General features: G+C 39.4%; 2 long non-coding RNA genes across 4 annotated transcripts in view; both read left to right on the top strand.

The window, feature by feature from the left end:
• The first annotated feature begins 10440 nt into the window (after positions 1-10440).
• The window catches only part of LOC139036335 (uncharacterized), a 146793-nt gene continuing 132103 nt past the window's right edge, over positions 10441-25130 (top strand). For all 3 annotated transcript variants that reach the window (XR_011489068.1, XR_011489067.1, XR_011489069.1), the window contains exon 1: positions 10441-10655. This is a non-coding gene — a long non-coding RNA (uncharacterized lncRNA). The remainder of the gene's footprint in view (positions 10656-25130) is intronic.
• Positions 17249-18814, top strand: LOC139036334 (uncharacterized). The gene is made up of 2 exons (XR_011489066.1): positions 17249-17511; positions 17752-18814. It is a non-coding gene; the product is annotated as an uncharacterized lncRNA (long non-coding RNA).

Below are 25130 nucleotides of genomic sequence, written 5' to 3'. Positions count from 1 at the left end.
ATTTTGGTCATCACACACTTGCTTCTGGGTTCCTGATTGTATTCTAATATATATTCCACTTCTTCCATCTGCCCATGACCTCCTTTCTCTGATCATCACATGGCACTTCATCTCTACTTTTCTTATAGCATTTGTTTCTCTTGATTATTTAAGTAAGGGTCTTAACACTCCTTCTAGATTTAAACTCTTTGCTAGCAGGGAGCAAGTCCTAGAGAACAGGAAATATACCAATAGCATCTAGAATTATTGTTACTTTCTTCAGTATGATAATGATATTATGATTATGGTTTTAAAATTCCTCACCTAATACAGATATGCCATGAAACATTTATGAGGCAAAATAGGATATCTGGTATTTATTTATTTTTTTTTTGGTATTATTTTAAAAATAGGAAACAAGTTTTATGATATAGAGTAGGTACAAGAAGAATAATTAAAAAATTGGTAATTATTAAAGTTGGATGATGGGTACATTGAAGGGTCATTGTAATTATCTGTACTTTTATGTGTTTGAAAATTTACATAATAAAAGTTAAATTATATAAATATAGATAATGTAAATATAGATTATATATAACTATAAATATAAAGAAATATACAAATAAACAATAAATATAAAGTCCAGATGAAAAATTTCTTTGTTAACAGAATTGACCTTGAAACTGCCCTTTGCCTTGCTCTAATTTGATTTTCGGACAGTATAAATGTCCTCCCTGTGGATCTAAAGGGGTTGTCATCTGGGGTGGCCACTTTGGCTCACAGTAGTTTCCTTTTTCTCTGGGAATAGATCAAAACACTGGGACAAGCCTCTAGTGGTCATGCCTGTACTATGGAACACTGACACTCCAGTCAAAGTTGGTCGATCCAGGTGTAGGCGGACAGCTGACAGAGGCTGGGCCAATCACACCCTCTCTGATGACAATTTGAAACTCGTAAGAGAGAAATACAAACTGGTCTGATTGGAGGCCTGCTCTAGTAATGGCTGTGCCCAGAGATAAGGCCTCTGAACTCTCTCCCTGAGCTTTCCCACTTAGTTAATTTTGCACCTGCCTTTCAGTGGTTTGGTTGACCACTCTCCCACTGATCCTGTGAAATGCCTTAGTTTTCATCCAGTAAACCACTCCTCCCCCATTTTTAAAGTTTAAGTTATCCTGAATTTGTTTCTGTTACTTAGAATGAAAACCATTTATCTCATGTACCATCTGAATGAGATGAGCTCATTCACATTACAAGGAATAAACTGTCTGAATGCAATGCAATTCTGCACATGAAACATTATCATATAGTAGTATGCAGAAGATTTTCTGTCTCCTGTCTCACTGTAAACAAATAATAATTAAGTAATTATAAATGCTTGATAATAATTAAATACCTACCATTTGTCTACACTGTGACAAATGCGGACTATTCAACGAGAAGAAAAACAGTCTCTGCCCTTGTGGAGTTCCAATTTTATGGGGAAAAGGATATCTTCAGGAACGATACTGGCAGTTGTATTATTATAGAGATGAGTATCCAAAAGGACAGAAATGTGTTTCTAAGAAGTAGAGAACAAGAGAACTTGATTTAGAGTAGGTGATGGAGGTGGGGAATGAAGTTGAGGGCTTTTTTTTTTTTCTTTTTATTGAAGTATAGTTGCTTTACAGTTATTTTCTACTATACAGCAAAGTGAATCAGCCACATGTAGACACATATCCCCTCTCTTTTGGATTTCCTTCCCATCTCCATCCCTGCAGAGCACTGAGTGGAGTTCTCTGTGCTGCACCGTAGGTTCTCACTAGTTACCTGTTTTATACATAGTACCAATGGCGTAGGCCTTCCCGGGAGGCACAGTAGTAAAGAATCAATAGTGCAGGGCTTCCCCGGAGACGCAGTAGTAAAGAATCTGCCTGCCAATGCAGGAGATGTGGGTTCAATCCCTGGGTCAGGAAGACCCCTTGAAGGAGGAAATGGCAACCCACTCCAGTATTCTTGCCCTTAAAATCCTGTGGACAGAGGGGTCTGCTGGGCTACAGTTCATAGGGTTGCAGAGTCGGACACAATTTAGTGACTGAACACACACACACACACACACACACACACACACATACGTGCGCGCGCGCATCACAGTGTATATACGTTATTCCCCATCTCCCAAATTCATCCCACCCACCATATCCCCCCTGGATGTCCACGTTTGTTCTCTATATCTGTGTCTCTGATTCTGCTTTGCCAATAAGATCATCTACACCATTTTCTAGATTCCACATATATGCGTTAGTATACAATATTTGTTTTTCTCTTTCTGATTTACCTCACTCTGTGTGACAGACTCTATATCCATCCAGAGTTGAGGGCTTATTGATAAGCAATTTATCATTACATGAGAGAGTAGTGAAATAGACATGTGAGTGTAAAATCATTCCTGGAACGATGACCTCCAGAATTCTGTCTAATCAACATAGTGGAAGGAAACAGGACCCCTTCATTCAAAAAGATGTTTGTAACTGATTAATAGTTAGGACTAAACTGCAATCAGTTTAATGTTCACCATTAGGGCTGTAGTTAAACAAGCTAGTACATTCACTTTATTACAGGTGCAAAAGCTCCATCAGGTTTATTGGCTTGAATTGTGACACATGTGTGTCCTTTCCAAGGTGGCTAACAGTAAGGGCCACGGTGGTAGGATGGCTGGCTTAGAGACTGATTGTGATTCCCAACCCTCGAGCTAGAGAAAAGTCCAGGTATCCTAAGATATATGGGTGGTTTTTTTTTTTTGTTTGTTTGTTGAGGAATGAAGTTGATAGAAGGAAATAGCTACTTCCTGAACAGCTAGCCATATATGAGGTGAGTGGTTCAAGTAACCTGGACAGGAGGGGTTCTTTGGGAAGAACCATAGGGAAGCCATAGGGAAGAAATCTGATTGGAGAGGATTCCAGAGAGAAAGAAAAGACAGCAATTAAAGCAGTAAATGTCAACAGCGCTCTTGAGAAATTTTGCTATAACAGCTAGAAGAGAAGCAAGGTAGTATCTGGAGAAGGATGTAGGAGCCAGAAAGACTTGTAGGATTAGATGTAAATATGTATGGATTTGGGCTTCCCTGGTGGCTCAGATGGTAAAGAATCTGCCTGCAGTGCAGGAGACGCAGGTTTGTTCCCTGGGTCGGGAAGATCCCCTGGAGAAGGGAATGGCAACCCACTCCAGTGTTCTTGCCTGGAGAATTCCATGGACAGAGGAGCTTGGTGGGCTGCAGTTCATGGGGTTGCAGTCAAATACAGCTGATCAACTAACACACACACAGTCTTAAGTACGTATATATTTAAGACTGGAGAAATTACTGCATGTTTAATGTTGATGGGCATAAGCCTAGGAAAAGGCAAAAACTGAGATACAGAAGAGAAAGGAAAAAGTTTGAATGATGTTGTTTAAGAGAGAGGTGAAAGGCATGAATGTACAGGTGGAGGAACTGGTATCAGAAGGAAGACTCAGGACTCAGTGATGGTTAGCATTTTTAGCAATATGGTATATTTTAAATGAAGTATAGATAGATAGATGTAGATATGCTATCCTACACTTAATAAACTATAGTATAACATAACATAACTTTTATATGAACTGAGAAGCCAAAAAATGTGTTTCGCTCACTTTATTACAACTTTCAGTTTATTGTGGTGGCTGGAACCCACCCTGCAATATCCCTGGGATATGCCTATAGTTTATAAATAAATGACAGAGACAATATGAGTTTGAATGCAAGGCCCACATTGCTGTTTCCACTATACCTATTACCTCTCATTCCACCATACATGTCTGGTTTTTTGAAAGCAGAGACTATGCTGTATTCTTTTATCTCCACTAGTGTAGTATCTGGCACCTAGCAGACATGCAACATATTTTCTCTTAACTTTTTATTTTGTATTGGAATATAACCGATTAACAATGTTGTGATAGTTCCAGGTGACAGTGAAGGGACTCAGCCATACATATCCATGTATCTGTTCTCCCCCAGACTCCCCTCCCATCCAGGCTGCCAGATAACATTGAGCAGAGTCCCCTGTGCTATTCGGCAGGTCCTTGTTGGTCGCATGCCCGCGTGCTAAGTCGCTTCAGTCATATCTGACTCTGTGGCCCCATGGACTGTAGCCTGTCAGAATCCTCTGTGAGTTTCTCTAGACAAGAATACTGGCGTGGGTTTCCCTGCCCTCCTCTAGGGGATCTTCCTGACCCAGGGTTCAAACCTGCATCTCTTAGATCTCCTACATTGGCAGGCAAGTTCTTTACCACTAGCGCCATCTGGGAAGCCCCCTTGTGGTTTATACATTTTAAATATAGCAGGCAACACATTGTTTGAATGAATGGAGGGGAAATGCCACTTACCAGTTAACCTGTACAGGTTTTCCCCACTGTCTGAAAATTCCTAAGCCAAAATGGGGGTAAAGCAAAGAAGCGATTACTTTAGGACACAGTTTGCTAACAAATACACAAAGTTAATCCAGATAACACGCAGACCCTCACAGACACAGTTCAAAGCTCTGGTGTCTTGATGCTGAGATGCTGGGTGGACTTGCCGGGAAAGGAGGTTGGCCGTGCCACTCTCCCTGCTCACCGTGCGCACTGCCTCTATAACTGGGTCACTGCAGCAGCAACACTGAATGCTATTTTTGCTTTTCGCCTTTTCCCATAAAAGTAAAAATATTCTTCAGGTCTCTTTTGGTTATCAAAAAACAGCTACAATGTTAAATCTTTCATAAAAGCTGAGTACACATAAAGGGAACTTCTGAAAAGTGGGAGATACCCATATTTCTTTTCTTTGGGAATACCTGTAGCAGGTCTTGGATATCATATTATTTCTGAAATAAATATTTTTTATGCTCTTTTTCACTTTTAATCACTGGCTGTACCTTTTATGCCCCTGATTTGCTCCTATATGCATTCCTTGCTGAAAGTACAGATGCATCATGCCTCAGAGACAAAGATGTATCTGGCAACTTGAAATGGTGAGAAAATAAAAATGCAGACAGTGATAATATTTGGTGAGTCTGGAGTGAAAAGTCATAGGAAGACATTGTTAAAAGTCCACCCTTACTTTCTCTTAACACCCATTGTTTACTTGGATCCACTTTTGGCGATGTCAGTTCTGTTCCACTGCTACTAGAATGAAGAGGTTCTTTCTTGAGTATCCTAGCATATATACAGCAAATACATGGAATTTATCAATTGTCATAGATATTATAATAATTAAAATATATATACATGCCTTAGAAAATGACATATGTGTTCCATGTGCTCAGTCATGTCTGACTCTTTGTGAACCCATGGACTGTAGCCCGCCAGGCTCGTATGCCCATGGGATTTTCCAGGCAAGAATATTGAAGTGGATTGCCATTTTCTTCTCCAGGGAATCTTCCCTACCTAGGTATCGAACTCGCATGTCCCATGTCTCCTGCTTTGCTTAAGAAATTCCAAATGAATGATATAAATAGCAAGTCTAGACATTGTAATTCTTATTTGCTTAGCCAAAAACTAAGTATGCTGACATATTTTATAGAGGGTTTAAACAGAAATGCTTGTCACATTCAAGAGCCACAGTATTCCCTGTGGGCAGGACATTCTGTGGTAGGGAAAATGCAAACCAAGTCTTGCTTTTATTCCTAGGGTAATGTTCTGGCTTCTGCCTTGGGAGTTCTAATATGGAAATAAGTGAATCAAAAGTCATAGAGCACTGAAATTTTACAAGCGAGCAAAGAAAGTATTAAATTAAGAAACAAATATAATTTCAAGTGTTTAAATTTTTACTGATTTGTTCTTATTAAACTTTCCTCGACCTTCTTTCAAAAAATTTCAACTTGACAGAAATATCAAAAGAATAATTAAATGAGTATACATATATTTTCTCCTAGATTAACTAGTTGACATTTTGCCATGTCTGTTTTATCCCCCACCTTTGTAACTAATAACATTTTGAAAAGAGTTTTGAAAAGTAATAACAAATTTCACAGTCATTCATTCTATTGTCTTTAGCTACAACTAGATATATAAAAAAGCTCTATGAGGGCAGGAACTAGGCCTATCTTGCTCAATACTACATCCCCAGCACCTAAAGTGATGCTTGGCGTATAGTGAAAGCTCAATAAAGGCTTCCCGAATGGCTCAGTGGGTAAAGAATGCACTTGCCTTGTCTCCAATGCAGGAGGCGCAGGAGACGTTCGTTCTATCCCTGGGTCAGGAAGATCCCCTGGAGAAGGGAATGGCAACCCATTCCAGTATTTTTGCCTGGATAATCCCATGGACAGAGGAGCCTGGTGTGCTATAATCCATGGGGTTGCAAAGAGTCGGACACTACTGAGCAACTATTCATGCACACAAAAGCTCAGTAAATATTCACTGACTCATGGACTGAGTTGTTCCTTATATACTTGACCTTTACAAGCAGCACAAATCAATCAAAGCTTGAAAGAAATTGTTGATTTGATCTTAAAGCAAAATATTCAAAAGCGTACACAAGTCTGAAGGGAAATATATCTACATCTTCCTTTTATATCTCTCAGCACTTATTATAATGCCTTGCATCAAACAGGGCTCATTAAATATTCCTTGAATGCCAGAACAAAGAAAACTTGGTTAGAGTATCCAAGATAGTCCTATGATGGAAATGTTGGAAAATAAGCCACAATGATAGAAACTTAAGGGATGATTGTATTCAGATAGGGACAAGCTGTAAATGAATCTGTCATTCTCTGTTGCAAGGCTGAGCTCTTGCCAGAATTTAAGAGAAGAGGAAGTACAATGAACACAGACAGAAAAAAAAAGTAAATTAACTGGGACTCCCCTGGCAGTCCAGTGCTTAAGACTTTTCCTTCCAGTGCAGGGGTGTGGGTTCTATGCCTGGTGAAGGAGCTAAGATCCCCTATGCCTCACTGCCCTCAAACTAGAACATACACAACAGAAGCAATTTTGTAACAAATTTAATAAAGGCCTTAAAAATGGAGGGAAAAGTAAAATAACTTAAAGTACTACACAGAATTCTAAGACACACAAAAGAATTTCTTAGGAGTGAATGCTGTTAAATTTTGAACTTGGATATTTACAGAGGTTATTCTCTTCTGTAGCTTTCTTCTTCTCTGGAGGAATTTATTACAAAGTGGAAAGTCCCTGGGCTCTTTTTAATATGTTTCTGACAAAAAAGACCGTATCTAAACATATCAAATAGATAAAAAAGAATGCCAACAGGATATTTCTCCACTGCTTACATAATAAAGTCCAAATAGCAGCACACAATTCAAGGTCCTCTGCAAAACTAACTCCCAACTATCTCAATACCTTCATTGTTCTTGTCCCACATCCAGCCTGGGTTGTGGCCCAGAGTTTTTCTAACTTCGTTCTATGAAACTCTACTTTCTCTAAGCATCCAATATTTCTAATACAAAACATCTGATGTTAAACATTTTGCATGGTGAAGAAAGTGTGGGAAATGTTTTCTACTATATTCCTCATCCACATACTGGAGATTCAATGATAAATGAACCTCATTAGTCCAATTAGATCTACATTAGCCCAATTAGAGGCTCTGAAAAATTTTACAGTATATGGCTTACCAAACTTATTTGACCAAGTAACTTTTTTTGGTGGCAAAATATTTATTAACATCATAAAAGACACTTGTGTTCCCCAGAATACAGTTTGCAAAATGCTGCTTAATCATCATACTGCTCGGAATTCCTTGAATGTTGCTCATGCCATTTCTGACTTGAATAACAGTTTGTTTAGAAAAAGCCCCATCCTCAAAAAGATATACCAAAGCACTAATAAGAAGGAAGCCACAGAAGATAATGGTGACTGGTGAACTATTTCTGTGACTTAAACCTTTGTTGCTCTGCCCCTCAAGGCCTTTTATCAACTCTATAATGAAGTTAGAAGCCAGCCTTTATGTATAGTTTTCTTTATGTTGACTAATTTCAGTCTCAAAATTTAGTCATTTGCACTTTTGTCTTCAGGATAAAGATTCTTTAGAATCAAGAGATGTGTATAATAACTTACATGTGAAGTGATGGAGTGATATTTAAGCTGTTTTTTTAATAAAGTAGATGATAACATCTGGTAAGTTAAAAAGAATCACTCATTAAGTTTTGTAGGATTTATTCAAAGGAGTGCCAATTATTTGAAAGAGTGACATACATTTAAATTAGTAAAATGAGAGTCTTCCTTGGTGAGCAGAAATGACTTGGGCTGACATATGCTTGTGTGTTTATTTATAGAAATAGAAAATGAATGAATGATTTGTACTTAGTACTCATTACCTTGCCTCTTTCCCTAAGATGTCCATAAATTTATTCATTTATTCACTGACTTTTATAATTACTTTTAAGAGATGATTTTTTATGTGTTTCTCATGTTCCTGTACATCTTGTAAGCAACGGTACTGAGACAGTCTTTTGTTCTGGATCCTGTTTGCAACGGTGTTTGATAGGGAGTAGAAGATAGAAATGATATTTCCCAGGAACTCCCTGGTGGTCCAGAGGCTATGACTCCATGCTCCTAATGCAAGGGGCCTAGGTTCGATCCCTGGTTAGGAAACTAGATCCCACGTGCTACAGCTAAAAGATCCAAGGTGCAGCAACTGAGAGCCAGTGCAGCCAAATAAATAAATATTAAAAAAAAAGAAAAGAAATGATATCTCCCACTGGAGCAGAGGGCTCGTTCTTTTACTGTTCAGTGTAATAACTAGAATATCTCCCTCTGAAGCACCTCTAGACAGGTTTTCTTGTCCATTTTTTATAATAAAAGATTGGAGTTTCCTAAGCCCAGAGGTCTTCAGTTGTACTACAAACACACTGCGTGAACAGCATCTGCCCAGGTCGCTCGGGGCTTGAGGGACGAGGGGAAGCAACGTGAACAAGAAGCTCAAGGTGCTGCCTGTGCCATGAGTGATAAAATCCTTTGTCTCTGACCTTGGAGGCTTGCGTCTTCAGCCAGTATCCGAGGAACTGTGGCAGACTAGCTTGTCAGCCTGCAGAGCTTGGTAAAATCTCAGAGATGTAACAGTGCTTGACACTTGCGAAGAAGTATCCTCTTCAGGTCATGGGTTTGGAAGGTTTTCTACCTGGGTGTTATCAAGGCTTGCCCTAAATCAGGACCACCAGTGTGGATCATTGCTGGATGGTCAGAGTGTGGCAGAGTGAACTGGGAGGGAAAAGCTTTATAAGATGAGGCAAACATCACACAAACAGGGGTGATCTGTAATCATTTATGACATGCAACGTAGGCTGAGTTCAGAGTGGACCTGAATGAACGGACAGACCAGGAAACAGGGAGCTGTCTGAGGTCAGGGTGCCTCAGGGAGGCACATATCCCAGACAAAGGTAGTCAGAAACAGGTTGGCAAAAAGAAACCCTTTGATTCCTTTCCATTCTAGAACATGCCTTTCATCCAGATTGGCTTGTTTTCCCGCCTTCAAAAGGGGCCCTTCGGTCAGGTTTTGTTTTCTTAAAGTTGCTGAATCCTTGGACAGTTCTAGACCCAGGCAGGGCAGGCCCTGATCATTTTCACTGTCCGTGTTTAAGAGAAAGCCATGCTCTTTGCTTGATGGAGGGTATCAGCCGAGCCCTGAGACTTTGCTTTCTAAAGATGTGTTGGTTCCTGGTGTCCATTGTCCAGGTTCTTCTCCAGGATGGTCTTCCACTCCTGGGACCAACCTGCTGGGTAGAAATGCGGCATTTGGGGCCATAAGAGATCACTCTGGGCAAACAAAAACAAACAAAAGCCAAGCTGATAGTGGCTTAAATAGTAACAAATGTCCAAGTGATGCGTCATTCTGTTTTTTCAGTATAAACAGCTATGTTTCCCTCAGGAATTTGGAACTGTTGGCCGTATTCTTTCTAAAGGGGAATGTGGTTAAAATAGCAACAGTCAGTCCAAGCTGGCAAGCTGGAGCAGTGGTGGCTAAGCCTCTTTGTACTCAGAAAAAGACTTACAAAAAAGGGTTATGCCATAAAATGCAAAGGACATGGTGTGATCACATGAAACTTTAACACTCTTATTCATTTTGCCCCAATGTATAGCGCTCTTCTAATGGTTGATCAGCTATTCTATCAATGTCGGCAGGATCTAAAAAAAAATTTTTTTAATCTTTAAGGGAAACATTCAGGAGAAATTTAAGTATTTTCAAAGTCTATCATTGACTCAATGGACATGAGTTTGAGCAAACTCTGGGAGATAGTGAAGGACAGGAAAGCCTGGCATACTGCAGTCCATGGGGTTGCAAAGAGTCGGACACGACTAAGCGACTGAACAAAAACAACATAATGTCCTGTGTTGCCCTTCAGTTCGATTATTTTTATCTTCAGTGGGGAACATGTGTCTGGATGTTGAATTTGGAATAAAAAAGGCAAACACAAGTGGAAAAAAATCTCAAGCAAAACACAGGTCCTAGAACAGAACCATTTTCAAAAGGAGGTGTGGAAATTGAAGGGCAGAGTTGGAGGACAATCTGAGAGAAGCTAGTAGAAAGTGATGGTATCCAGAATTTTGGGTGATCACACTGGATTTCAGGAACAGCTTTTTAAGAGGGAAGACCCCTTGACTGGAAGTGCAGGAGAGCGAAAAAGAAGCTTTTCCTAGGCAAACTGGGAAAAATGACTATGGGCAGAAAGATTATTCAAGCATATTAGCATCTCAAGGTAGGTCATATAACTGCAGTAAAACAAAGCACCAAAGAATGAATGTCTGATCAGACTATTTTAACAAGCAAACTAGGTGGAAAGGGAGCTACTAATAACCTGCTACAACTATCATCCAGTTGTTCTGGGCTCAGGTAGGACTGTGCCTGATAATGGCTTAGGAGCATTATTAACCTGATAATGGTTCAGAGCAACTGGAATAGCAATGGGTCTGTTGGTATCTTCCTCCTTAGACTGAAGAACAGAGTTTCTGTGACTGGGAGAATGCTACCAAGCTTGCTTAGATCAAGAGCCTCAATTAAATCCAGGGTAGGTAGGAGCAAGAGAAGAACTTAAGGTCAATAAAGTCACTCAGAGAGGAGATGTGCCCACATTACCAGTCTGATGGGTCAGAAGGTATCAGAAGTTCTGGGATGGGGTCAGGGAGAAGCAGTCCTCCTTTCCTTCATTCATTTTGTATACATTATGTACCAGGTGCTATGCTAGGTTTGGGGAATACAAAGATGATAAGACATAATTTAGAGTCTTAAAGGTCAGCTAGACAAACTGACTACAATCAAGTGCGGTCATAGCCATAAATAAAGATAAGCACAGGACCCTGCAGGAACTTACAAGGCAGTGGTGAGGAGTGCATACTAAGTCACTTCAGTTGTGTCTGACTCTTTGCAAGCCCATGGACTGTAGCCCGCCAGGCTCCTCTGTCCATGGGATTCTCCAGACAAGAATTCTGGAGTGGGTGGCCATACCCTCCTGGTGAGAAGTACAGGTTGTGAAAGATGGCTTCCAGGAGGAGGCAATGAGTGATCTGTGCCAAAAAGGGTGAGTCAGTAGACTATAGGCAGGTAATGGTGAGGATTGGTCTCAACTGAGGTTTGTGCAAATCCTGTAAATTGAGACAGAACAAAATGCCTTCTGGAACCTTCAAGGTTTCAGGGTAGCTAAGGTTGGAGAGACATGAACAGCACCTTGAATGTCATGATTTCTCTACAGAAGTGGAGGAACTCTAACACTCACTTTTAGATCTCTCAGACCAGCTTCAATCTTAGATGACAGTGTCCTCTTAATTATCTCTGGGTCCTTCTCTAGGCAGATGTAACCTTGCTGGGATTCCCCCTCTTTACACAATAGTCTAAACTGTCTCTTCAAAGGCTGGGGATGGGGGTAGACAGGGAGAGAAGAAATGAACTCTTTGTTGCTCTTAGGAGATTCTAGCACTCTTCACCCTCAAGTCTTTGGAACAGAGTCATTAACTAGCATATCCAGGCCAAACCACGGTGCTTTTTTCCTTTGCTGTTGTTCAGTTGCTAATTCGTGTCTGACTCTTTTGTGACCCCATGGACTGGAGCCCACCAGGCTCCTCTGTCCATGGGACTTCCCAGGCAAGAATATTGGAGTGGGTTGCCATATTCTTCTCCAAGGGATCTTCCAGACCCAGGGATCAAACCATGTCTCTTGGGTCTTCTGCACTGAAGGCAGATTCTTTACTGCTATGCCACTGGGGCTTCCCATAAGCCTTCCCTTTTGCAGAAGGGTATGGACTTATACCCACCATTCCAAATAAATAACAGACTCTGCGGTATGTGCTTATGACAATCTTTGGGCCTTTTTTTCCTGGGAGGACATGTCATATCCCTTAGGTCCTGCAGTCCTTGCGATGAATTCATATTTAACATTTTCCTTTCTGGTTTAAAGATGTGACAGAAAATGAAAATATCATGTTTGTTTAGATATTATCTATGGTGATAGATCGTTGCTATGAATATTTGAGTTGCTATGAATGCTTGAAGAGGAAGAGTGTGTGTGTTAAAGTGAAAAATACTAGGATGCTGTATGAGCTGCAAGATTCTAATGGTTCCGATGCTAGAATGCAAGTAATGAGTCTTGCCCACCCCATGTGGTTATTTGAAAGATTAATTTACAGAAGGTGTGTGAAAATAAAGTATCACTAGGATGCTACACAAGCATAAGATGTTATTAATTGAACTGTTCCTTCTCTAACTTTCTAAACAAAGGTTATTTTTTTTCTTTTGAAATATCTTTTTTTTTGTTTTTTTAATTATAAAGGAGAAAAGTGTAGTTAAATTAAGCTACTTTCATTCATTTCTCATTTATAGTATTGTCTTTTTTTTTCATTTATTTTTATTAGTTGGAGGCTAATTACTTTACAATATTGTAGCGGTTTTTGTCATACATTGACATGAATCAGCCAGGAATGCAAGGATTCTTTAATATCTGCAAATCAATCAATGTAATACACCACATTAAAAAATTGAAAGATAAAAACCATATGATTTGAAATATCTTTTAACCAGAAATGTATGACCATGGTATTATTAAAGACACTTTAATGATATATGGACAAATACATTTTTAAAAACCGGTAAAATGTTGTCATTTAGGACTTTTTAAAAATTAATTTTTATTGGAGTATAGTCAATTTACAGTGTTGTGTTACTTTTTGCCATAGAGCAAAGTGAATCAGTTATACAGAGCTGGTTTTTAATAGCATCTCAAAGCATTGAGATGAACATTTAGGGTTCTTTTTTCTATTCTAATTCTTTATTTAGGGCTCTGCTTCCAAACTGGCAGATATTTGATCCCATAATTCAGCATATTTTGCTGTAGGAACGATGAAATAGGTGGCAGTTTTTTGAAAGACAATTGCTTTAAAAGAGAGGTTTAGCTTTGACTGAGAGAAAAGTATTGGCGGTTTCCAAGGGTGCATAAGATGGGTGTGTCCAGGGAGGAAGCAGTCCAGATCAGTCGGAGTGAGCAGAATGGTGTTCTAATAGTTTAAATGTGCACAGGGAAATGAGATATGAGGAAATGCAAGGAGGTGGAGAAAGATCTGCAAGAGGCTCATTGTCCTTCCATAAAGGGTGGTGCTGTATACATAAGTATTGGTAAAAGCGCCCAGATCTTCCCTTTTGTAGCCATCACTGTCTAGGATGAAATATCTGCCCTAAGCTCCTCCTATCCAGTCATGCTCCCTGCTTGCCAGGAGGCATACCCCTCCTGTCAGAAGTTCCAGAGGAAATCCTCTGGGCGTTTTTGTGGGCAGCAGTATCCTCTCACAGTCCACTAGCAAGGCCGTGGACATTGACTTGGGGCTTGGAAACCTCCCAGGAAGAAGTGGCAGAGACTTATTCTTTTTTTTTTCTTTCTGATTTTCCTGCCCTGATAGAGAAGGAGTCCTTTTGGCGGCCGCAGAGACAACCTGCTCCCACAGGAAGTAGGTGCAGGGCTGGGTGAGGTTCCTTCTGTGCTCAAAGAAATGCATTACTTACACACAGTGAAGAGGACTGACCTCAGATTTATTGAGTATCGTTTCTCACAATGCAGTAGGAGACCTCAAAATGAAATGAATCATTTTATTTATCAAAACTATATACATGGACCAGTGTCCCGTCCCACTTGTGCTTGAGAAGGAATCAAGGAAATTTTAAAGCCCTTGAGTATTTAGTGTGGCTGGGAATTATGTCATATGATGATATGTTCAGCTGACGTTTTCAGTGAAGTCTTTCTAATTAGTGCTCACAAGTCATCTAATTCTATTTATGGGGGAATAAATCTAAATACCTTTACAAAACAGGTATTGTGTGCTAAGTCGCTTCAGTCGTGTCTCTTTTGACCCTATGGACTGTAGCCCACCAGGCTTCTCTGTCTGTGGGGTTCTCCAGGCAAGCATACTGGAGTGGGTTCCAATGCCCTTCTCCAGGGGATCTTCTCGACCCAGGGATCGAACCTGTGTCTCTTCTGTCTCCTGCATTGGTGGGGGAGTTCTTTACCACTAGCACCACCTGGGAAGCCCTTGACAATACATACCCACACCCAAAATACTCTTTCAAATGAAAATTCGTAAGTAGGTTATGAAAATTCTTTTTCAGTACATTGGTTATTAAGTTCTAGAGCTAAAATACTAAATTCACTGTTTTCTCAAAATTTCTCAATATTTTCAAGAATAAGGGACAAGAACCATGTCAATAGCAATAGTAATGAAACATCTGCTGCTTAATCATATAGAGAGGACAATGAATGAGTTTTAACTTTGGATTTTTTGATGTTATGAAAAGAGGTCAGAAACTTTTTGAAAGTGCTGCCTATGTAATTTTGTACTTAGCAAATCCTGTTTTGAGGTTAGGGCAATAACGCACACGCAGGACAGATATTTCTTGTTGAATGGGTGTGGTAAATCTTGCAGAGTGACTGGCTTTTTCTGTCCACCCAGAGGTTTGTGTCTGCCTGTTTCTGGAAGGGTGAGTCTGAACCACAGAGTGTTTGGGTATTCTTTTCTGCTGCAGAGTGGTTTTAAAGAGGCTAATCTGAGCTTAAGAGTATATGCAAATAGAAAAAAAAAAAAAACCTCACCAAAAAACCTGCCAAGAAATTAGAGTATGCATAAGATTTTAAATACATGCCAAGTATGGAAGAGCTAGAGCTGACTGGTTTATGAAGCACATTCACAGACTTTGAGATCATTTGAGTAACTGTAGAATCAGTACAAAAAAGCTCTTAATGACCCAGATAACCACGATGGTGTGGTCACTCACCTAGAGCCAGACATCCTGGAGTGTGAAGTAAAGTGGGCCTTAGGAAGTATTACTACGAACAAAGCTAGTGAAGGTGATGGAGTGGGCCTTAGGAAGTATTACTACGAACAAAGCTAGTGAAGGTGATGGAATTCCAGCTGAGCTATTTCAAATCCTAAAAGATGATGCTGTTAAAGTGTTGCACTCATTATACCAACAAATTTGGAAAACTCAGCAGTGGCCTCAGGACTGGAAAAGGTTAGTTTTCATTCCAGTCCCAAAGAATGGCAATCCTGAAGAATGTTCAAATTACTGTATAAAAGGCAATGGCACCCCACTCCAGTGCTCTTGCCTGGAGAATCCCAGGGATGAGGGAGCCTGGTGGGCTGCTGTCTATGGGGTCGCACAGAGTCGGACACGACTGAAGTGACTTGGCGGCGGCAGCAGCAGCACTCACTTTACATTCTAGCAAGATTGTGCTCAAAATCCTTCAAGCTATGCTTCAAGAGTATGTGAACTGAGAACTTCCAGATGTACAAGCTGGATTTAGAAAAGGCAGAGGAACCAGGGATCAAATTGCCAACATAAGCTGGATCATAGAAAAAGCAAGGGAATTCCAAAAAAATATTTACTTCTGCTTCATTGACTGTGCTAAAGCCTTTGACTATGTGTATCACAGCGAAATTTGGAATATTCTTAAAGAGATGGAAATACCAGACCACGTTACCTGCCTCCTGAAAAACCTGTATGCAGGACAAGAAGCAACAGTTGGAACTGGACATGGAACAACAGACTGGTTCCAACTTGGGAAAAGAGTACATCAAGGCTGTATGTCACCTTGCTTATTTAACTTATATACAGAGTACATCATATGAAATGCTGGGCTGGATGACTCACAAGCTGGAATCAAGCTTGTTGGGAGAAATATCAACATCCTCTGATATGCAGATGATACCACCTTAATGGCAGAAAGTGAAGAGGAACTAAAGAGCCTCTTGATGAAGGTGAAAGAGGAGAGTGAAAAAGCTGGCTTAAAACTCAACATTCAGAAAACAAAGATCATGGCATATAGTCCTATTACTTCATGACAAATAGTGGAAACAGTGTCAGATTTCATTTTCTCGGGCTCCAAAATCAATGCAGACGGTGCCTGCAGCCAGGAAATTAAAAGACGTTTGCTTCTTGGAAGAAAAACTAGACAGTGTATTAAAAAACAGAGACATCACTTTGCCAGCAAAGGTCCATATGGTCAAAACTGTGGTTTTTCCAGTAGTCATGTACAGATGTGAGAGTTGGACCATAAAGAAGGCTGAGTGCTGAAGAACTGATGTTTTTGAACTGTGGTGCTGGAGAAGACTCTTGCAAGTCCCTTGGACTGCAGGGAAATCAAACTAGTCAATCCTAGAGGAAATCAACTCTGAATATTCATTGGAAGGACTGATGCTGAAGCTGAAATGCCAATGCTTTGGCCACCTGATGCAAAGAGCTGACTCATTAGAAAAGACCCTGATGCTGGGAAAGATTGAGGGCAGGAGGAGAAGGGGACAACAAAGGATGAGATGGTTGAATGGTATCACCGACTCAATGAACATGAGTTTGAGCAGGCTCCGGGAGATAGTGAAGCATAGGGAAGCTTGGCATGCTGCTGTCCATGTGGTTGCAAAGAATGGGACATGACTGAGTGACTGAACAGCAAGAATCAGAAAATGGGCTGCCTGCCAGTACAGGAGACATAGGTTCGCTCCCTCGATCAAGAAGATCCCCTGGAGCAGGAAATGGCAACCCACTGTAGTATTTTTGCCTCAGAAATCCCATGGACAGGGGAGCCTGGGAGGCTATGGTCCATGGGGTCTCAAGAGTTGGACAATACTGAGCGACTGAGCATGCATGAAGTTTCTTTTTCTTAAAATATTTCAATTAAACTTTTAGAAATTGAAGTAGAGAGTCCCACAAAACTGCTGTGGGATTGTGCAGTGGCTTCTTCACAAAAGGAGCCCATTATACACATAATGTTTTCCTGCATTTTGATGGCACCCTCACCTTCTGAAGACTATGTTGCTGCTCTTCCTGACGAGTTATGCAATCTGAAGAAGCTGGAGACACTAAGCCTAAACAACAATCAGTTGAGAGAGCTGCCGTCTACTTTTGGGCAACTATCTGCCCTTAAGACCCTGAGCCTCTCCGGGAACCAGCTGAGAGCCCTGCCCCCGCAGCTGTGTAGCCTACGGCACCTGGATGTAGTGGATCTCTCCAAGAACCAGATTCGGAGCATACCTGACATAGTCGGGGAGCTGCAAGTCATCGAACTCAACCTCAACCAGAACCAGGTCTAGAGCCTAACAGGTTTTTTCCTACAATGTGTTATGTCGGTTTGCAGTCTTCTGAATAACCAATTGTACTCTACACTATATTCATGGAGAGGGGTATCAGAGGCTGAAAGAGAGATATATTCTATGGACCGGACTAATTTCAAAGCCCAACATACCATGAAGCTGGTTGAGACACTGGATGCAATTGTTGTATAGCTCAGATCTCAGTGAAGATATCTTCTTGTCCTCGTCTTAAAGTTCTTCGTCTGGAGGAGAACTGTCTTGAGCTCAGTATGCTTCCACAGAGCATCCTCAGTGATTCACAGATCTGTCTGCTTGCTGTGGAAGGCAACCTTTTTGAAATTAAGAAACTTCGAGAACTGGAAGGCTATGATAAGTACATGGAGAGGTTCACAGCCACCAAGAAGAAATTTGCATGATGTCCTCCAGGAGCATGGGAACTATAGAGTATACTGACTTGGAACCTGTTGCAATCTGGCTGACTGAAAGGCTCCTGTTGTTGTCAAGGGTATCTGCTGTAAGAAGATGATACTCCAGGAGGTCACATTTCATGCAGTGATCGTTTTCCTTTCCAGGGCTCATCTTAAATAAGCTAAAAGGAACCAAGAGACAGGAAGTGTCCTCCATTTTGAGTCATGAATAGGGCAAAGGACAATGTTGATTTTCAAAACCATCACTACTTTGGCTTTAAGAAACACAGTAGCTAGTTGCTATGTATACAGTGAGGAGATGCTGCCTGGAACCAGAATAGCTCTACACAACAGCTTGAAATTTCATGTGTTTCAATGTGTGAGCTTTCATAAAATCAGTTGCCATTCCACCTCTGTGTTAACACTTCATGTTTTTATGAAATTCAGGTAATTCGTGAGAGGCCACTATTTTAATCTGAGGATTTATGATTTTATTCCAGTCCCTCCAAGTATTTATTCTTGGAATTTAGGATGTATGTAAATATATGACTCTTGATTAACACTGTACTTTGCCAGAGAAACAACACAACACTAAGAAGTGTTCCGCAAGGCTGCAGTAGCAATTTTTTTTTTAACTATTGCAGGTGCCTTATTGAGAAGAGCTAAAACTCTATATGCAAAACTTGTAAGATACAAGGGTTTTAATAATCAAGTTTTTCCTGAAGTTTTATTAGGAACAATGTCTTATTTCTGGTAATCTTTTTGTATTTATAACTATTAATAATCAAATTACCTATCAAAAAAACTACTGCTACAATATTTTACAACTTATGTTTATCAAATTTATTCTCTGAATAAGAGAATATACTAAATAAAGATATTTTTAATAACTATGGCTGGAAGAAAGGTTAATCCTTTAAAGGGAGAAGACAGGGGAACTTTAACCTGTAAATATCCTTTTGAAAATAACTAATTAATAGGACTTTCCTGGGAGTCCAATGGTTAAAGACTCCATGCTTCCACTGCAGGAAGCATGGGTTCAATACTGGTCAGGGAACTAAGAACCCACATGCCACACAGCGCAGCCAAAAATTAAAAGCAAAAAAGTAAACTGATTAGGCAGAAATATTTCATCTTGTTCAGGTTGCAAGAGTACTGAAATGCTTTCATGTGACTGATAAATATTTTTGTGGTACAGGAACCATGCTTATTAAGAGAAACTAAAGGTATAAAAGTAAATAATTTCAGACTGCTACTGACATTTAGAAATTTAGAAACATTTAGAACATTATAAATGTTCTAAAATGTAGAACATTTAGAAAGCTTCCACTATTTTCTGAAGTTTTGTCTTAGCCAAGGGGCTGTTATTTACCATGTATTGTTAGTTCTCATTTTATAAACCTAGTTTAACCATTAAGCCAAGAGAGCGCAAGAACCTAGTGTTTGTATGAGGAAAGTCTCTGTGACCTTATATCTGGTCTAGGGGTTCTCTTTTTCCCATGTCATTCTCTGTTTCTCAACTAGGGGAGGTATGGGGGTGCCAGTTTATCATCAATTTTTGTTTTTTATAAACTTTAATGCTTAATCTTACTGATCTACTGAACATTTCTCTAAATATTTTATCAGTACTTATCTAATAAATCAGAACGTATAAATTAAATAAAAAAAAAAAAAAAAAGAAATTGAAGTAGAACATTCATAGAACATTTGAAAACTGTTCAAATCAAGTTCCTCTTTGTTTGGGCCTTCCCTGGTGGTTTAGTGGATAAAACCTGGCAGTCTTAGTGCAGGGGGCCAGGGTTCCATCCCTGGTCAGGGAACCACATGCCACAGCTAAGAGTTCACATGCCTCAACTAAAGATCCTGCATTCCAGAATGAAGACCCAGCACAGCCAAATAATTTTTATAAAAGTATATGTTTATTTTTTGAGATGGATATTTAGATCATTGAACTGTAGCCCTCTGTTTCCTTAATGTGAGCATTTAAAGCTCTAAATTTCATCCTAAACACAGTTTTAGTTGCATCTTTCACGTTTGATATTTCACATTTTCTGTTTTGTTAATAATTTGGTTCAGTTTTATTGTGAGTGATTCTTTGACCAATGGGTTTCTTTTTTTTTTTTTTAAAGAAATATACAGCTTTCCTCCCCAAGCATTTGGGCCTCTTCTATTAATAGTTACTTTCAATAATTTATTTCCAATCTCATTTCATAAGATTAATGATTTAAATTCTTTGAAGTTTGTTGAGACTTGATTTATGGTCCAACACAGTTAATTTTGGTAAGTGGTTTTTATATACTTGAAAAAAAATACATATGTTACACATACCAATTAAATGAGGCTCATTAATCATATTTGTAAAAATCTTCTATATCCTAAGATTTTCTTTTTTGCTTGTTCTTTACTGAGAGTGATGCATCCAGATCTTTAAATCTAGTCTTGATGCATCCATTTTTCCTTTGGTTCTGTCAAATTTTGCTTCTTTTGAGGCCATGTTATTAAAAGTACACACTTTTATTATCATTAAGTTAACTTAGTGAATTGACCGTTTTATATTGACCATATATTTGCTACCTCTAGTAAAGCCTTTTCCCCCTAATATTAGTACAGCTCTAGAAAGTTTTTGTTATTGCATAGTATACATTTCTCCAATATTTTGCTTATAACCCCTCCATGTCCTTATGTTTCAAGATGTGTCTCTTTTAAGGAATATGTAATTGAGTTTTATTTTTAATCCAGTCTGATTTCATTCAAATTGCTGATATTTTTATTTTCAAATCTGTCCTTTTGTTGTTTCCTACTTGTTACTTTTTCTTCTTCCTCTTTCTTGCCTCCTTCAAATTGATAAAATATTTTTATAAATCTATTTTGTCCTCCATGAACTGTTGATTATATGTTGTTTCATAATATTTTTCAGTGGTTACCATAGACATTACAACATGCATTTGTGACAATAGAATCTACACGTTAGTACTTTTATCACTTCCTAAAAGTGCCAAGATATTCAAACATTGACTCCATATGCTACATTCTTGCCTTTTTTCTTGTATTTTCATGTTGAAGTGTAGTGAGCCCCTTTCAGGAGAAGTATTTTTGTTTTCTACTATAGCAATTATTTAGAGTTTCTTTCTATTGCTTTTCATTCTATCTTACATTTAAGTGTTTCTACTTGGGGTTATTTTTCTTCTGTCTGTAGAACGAGTTTTAATTTTCCTTTTATTACCGATCTGCTAAGGATGAATTCTCTTTTTTTGTTTTTAACTGTTTTTATTTCTTCACATTTTAAAAATAGCTATTTTTTAATTAGAAATAGCTTGATTTTTGTGGTATGTGCTTTTTACATACCACAAAATTCACCTTCTTCTTCACTTTATTTTTTCTTGTTTCCTTTAGTTTTTAAAAAATTGTGGTAAAATTACAACATAAAATTCATCATTAAATCAGCCATTAAGTGTATAGTTAACCATTTTAAGAATAAGTTAAATAATGTTACTTACATTCATATTGTCATGCAATCACTCTCTAGAAATTTTCATCTTGTAAAACTGAAACTTCAGTTTTGATGGTTGGTTTTTGGGGCTATGGAATTATAGCTTGACAGTTATTTTTTTTCAACATTTATGGTAAGACAGCTGTCAGTATTATTGTTGGTTATTTGAAGGAAATATTTTTTGTTTTCTTTGCCATAAATAATAATTACATTATTTGATTATTTGTAGATTCATTCCTCTTGTCCACTTTCCTGTTGTTGTTTAGGCTTCTGGTTTTTGATAACTTGGCCTTGTCTCCTGACATGCACACTAATTTTTGACTGAATGCTGGATATTAGGCATAAATGTTATAGACATTTAGATGATCTTATATTCCTTTTGGAGAAGATATTGTTTCTGTTGCTAGGCAGTTGCCTTTGATTTAATCAAAATTAAGATGATTTGCTATTTAACAATGAAAAATCAGAAAGAGATATTAAGGAATCAATCTCATTCACCAGTGCAACAGCAGGAATAAAATATCTAGGAATAAACTAACCTAAGGAGACAAAAGAACTTTACACAGAAAATTATAAGACACTGATGAAAGAAATCAAAGAGAACATGAACAGATGGAGAGATATCACATGTTCCTGGGTAGGAAGAATCAATATTGTGAAAATGACTATATTGCCAAATGCAATCTACAGATTCAATGTGATCCCTATCAAATTACCAATGGCATTTTTCACAGAACTAGAACAAAAAATTTCACAATTCCTATGGAAACACAAAATACCCCAAATAGTCAAAGCAGTCTTGAGAAAGAAGAATGGAGCTGGAGGAATCAACCTTCCTGACTTCAGATTATATTACAAAGCTGTAATCATCAAGATGATATGGTACTGGCGTAAAAACAAAAATATAGACCAATGGAACAAGACAGAAAGCCCAGAAATAAACCCATGCACCTTTGGGTACCTTATTTTTGACAAAGGAGACAAGAATATACAATGCGGCAAAGATAGCCTCTGCAATAAATGGTGCTGGGGAAACTGGACAGCTGTAAAAGAATGAAATTAGAACACTTCCTAACACCATACACAAAGATAAACTCAAAGAACTAAAGACCTAAATGTAAGACCAGAAAGTGTAAAACTCTTAAAGGAAAACATAGGTAGAACACTCGATAACATAAATCAAAGCAAGATCCTCTATGAGCCATCTCCTAAAGTAATGGAAATAAAAACAAAAGTAAACAAGTGGGACCTGATTAAACTTTAAAGCTTTTGTACATCAATGGGAACTATAAGCAAGGTAAAAGACAACCCTCAGGATGGGAGAAAATAACAGCAAATGAAAAAATAGCAAACTGACAGAGGATTAAATTTCAAAATATACAAGCAGCTCATACAACTCAATAACAGAAAAACAAACAACCCAGTCAAACAGTGGGGAAAAGATCTAAACAGACATTTCTCCAAAGAAGACATACAGATGGTTAACACTCATGAAAAGATGCTCAACATCGCTCATTATTAGATAAATGCAAATCAAAACTACATTGAGATATCACCTCACACCAGTCAGAATGCCCCTCATCAAAAAGTCTACAAACAATAAGTGCTGGAAAGGCTGTGGAGAAAAGGGGACATTCTTGCACTGTTGGTGGGAATGTAAATTGATACAGCCACTATGGAAGATAGTATGGCAATTCCTTAAAAAAAACCCAGGAATAAAACCACTACATGACCCAGCAATCCCACTCCTAGGCATATACCCTGAGAAAATCAAAATTGAAAAAGACACATGTATCCCATTGTTCATTGCAGCACTATTTATAATAGCTAGAACATGGAAGCAACCTAGATGTCCATCAACAGGTGAATGGATAAAGAAGTTGTGGTAAATATACACAACAGAATATTAAGTAAGTAAATTTGCTCAATCGTGTCCGACTCTTTGCAACCCCATGGACTGTAGCCTACCAGGCTCCTCATCCATGGGATTTTCCAGGCAAGGGTACTGGAGTGGGTTGCCATTTCCTTCTACTCGGCCATAAAACGGAACACATTTGAGTCAGTTCTAATGAGGTGGATGAACCCAGAGCCTATTATACAGGGTGAAGTAAGTCAGAAAGAGAAAGATAAATATTGTATACTAACGCATATATATGGTATCTAGAAAAACATACTGAAGAATGTTTGCAGGGCAGCAATGGAGAAACAGACATAGAGAACATACCTGTGGATTTGGGGAGATGGGAAGAGACATGAAAAGAGTAACACGGAAACTTACATTACCATGTGTAAAATAGATAGCCAATGGGAATTTATTGTATGGTTCAGGAAACCCAAACAGGGGCTCTGTATCAACCTAGAGGAGCAGGATGGGGAGGCAGATGGCAGGGAGTTTCAAAAGGGTGGGGATATATGTATACCTATGGCTGATTCATGTTCAGGTTTGACAGAAAACAGCAAAATTCTGTAAATCAATTATCCTTCAATTAAATAATAAATTAAAATAAAAAAGATTTCGACAGAATTTCAATCCATCTAAAGTTTGCATGGCGCTGGAGTGAGCAGTGGCTGTGCGGCACTGGAGCAAGTGACCGTGAGAAGATACCGCACATCCAAGGTCAGGGAAACTCCAGTAAGACAGTAGGCACTGGAGCCACTGTGGGGAGATACCGCACGCCCAAGGGCAAAGGAGAAGCCCCAGCAAGATGGTAAGAGGGGCGGATTTGCATTTAGAATCAAACCCCATTCCCACCAGAGATGCTCAGAGGGCTCAAACAAGCCTTGTGTGCAGCAGGACACAGGGACCCCACAGAGACTGAGACAGAACTGTGTTTGAGCATCTCCTGTGGAGGAACGGGTCAGCAGTGGACTGCTGCAGGGACAGGGGCTCTGAGTGCAGCAGACTTGGGTATGGCAGAAGCCCTCTTGAGGAGGTCACCATTAACCCCACCATAGAGCTGCCAGAACTTACACAGGACTAGGAAACAGATTCTTGGAGGGCACAAGCAGAACTTTGTGTGCACCAGGACACAGGAGAAAGGAGCAGTGACCCCATAAGAGACTGACCCAGACTTGCCTGTGAGTGTCCAGGAGTCTCCAGCAGAGGCGTGGGTCGGCGGTGGCCTGCTGCAGGGTTGGGGGCACTGAGTGTAGCAGTACATGCATGGGACCTTTTGAAGGAGGTCGCCATTATCTTCATTACCTCCACCATAGTCTGGCCCCAGGTAAATAGCAGGGAGGGACACAGCTCCACCCATCAACAGAAAATTGGGTTAAAGATTTACTGAGCATTGCCCCACCCATCAGAACAAGACCCAGTTTCCCCCTTGGTCAGTCTTACCCATCAGGAAGCTTGCATAAGCCTCTTATCCTTCTCCATCAGAGAGAAAACCACAATCACAGAAAACTAACCAATCTAATCACATGGACCACAGTCTTGTCGAACCCAGTGAAACTATGAGCCATGCCCTATAGGGGCCACCCAAGATGGACAGGTTATGGTGGAGAGTTCTGATAAAATGTGGTCCACTGGAGAAGGCAATGGCAAACCACTTTAGTATTCCTGCTTTGAGAACCCCATGAATAGTATGAAAAAGCAAAAAGAAAGGACACTGAAAGATGAACTCCCCAGGTCACTAGGTGCCCAATATGCTACTGGACATCAGTGGAGAAATAATTCCAGAAAGAATGAAGAGAGGCAGCCAAGGCAAAAACAA

This window comes from Odocoileus virginianus, chromosome 8 (genome assembly GCF_023699985.2).
Source record: "Odocoileus virginianus isolate 20LAN1187 ecotype Illinois chromosome 8, Ovbor_1.2, whole genome shotgun sequence".
Lineage (NCBI taxonomy): Eukaryota > Metazoa > Chordata > Mammalia > Artiodactyla > Cervidae > Odocoileus > Odocoileus virginianus.
The sequence above is the reverse complement of the archived record's forward strand: the minus strand, read 5'-3'. Positions and strand labels throughout refer to the sequence as shown.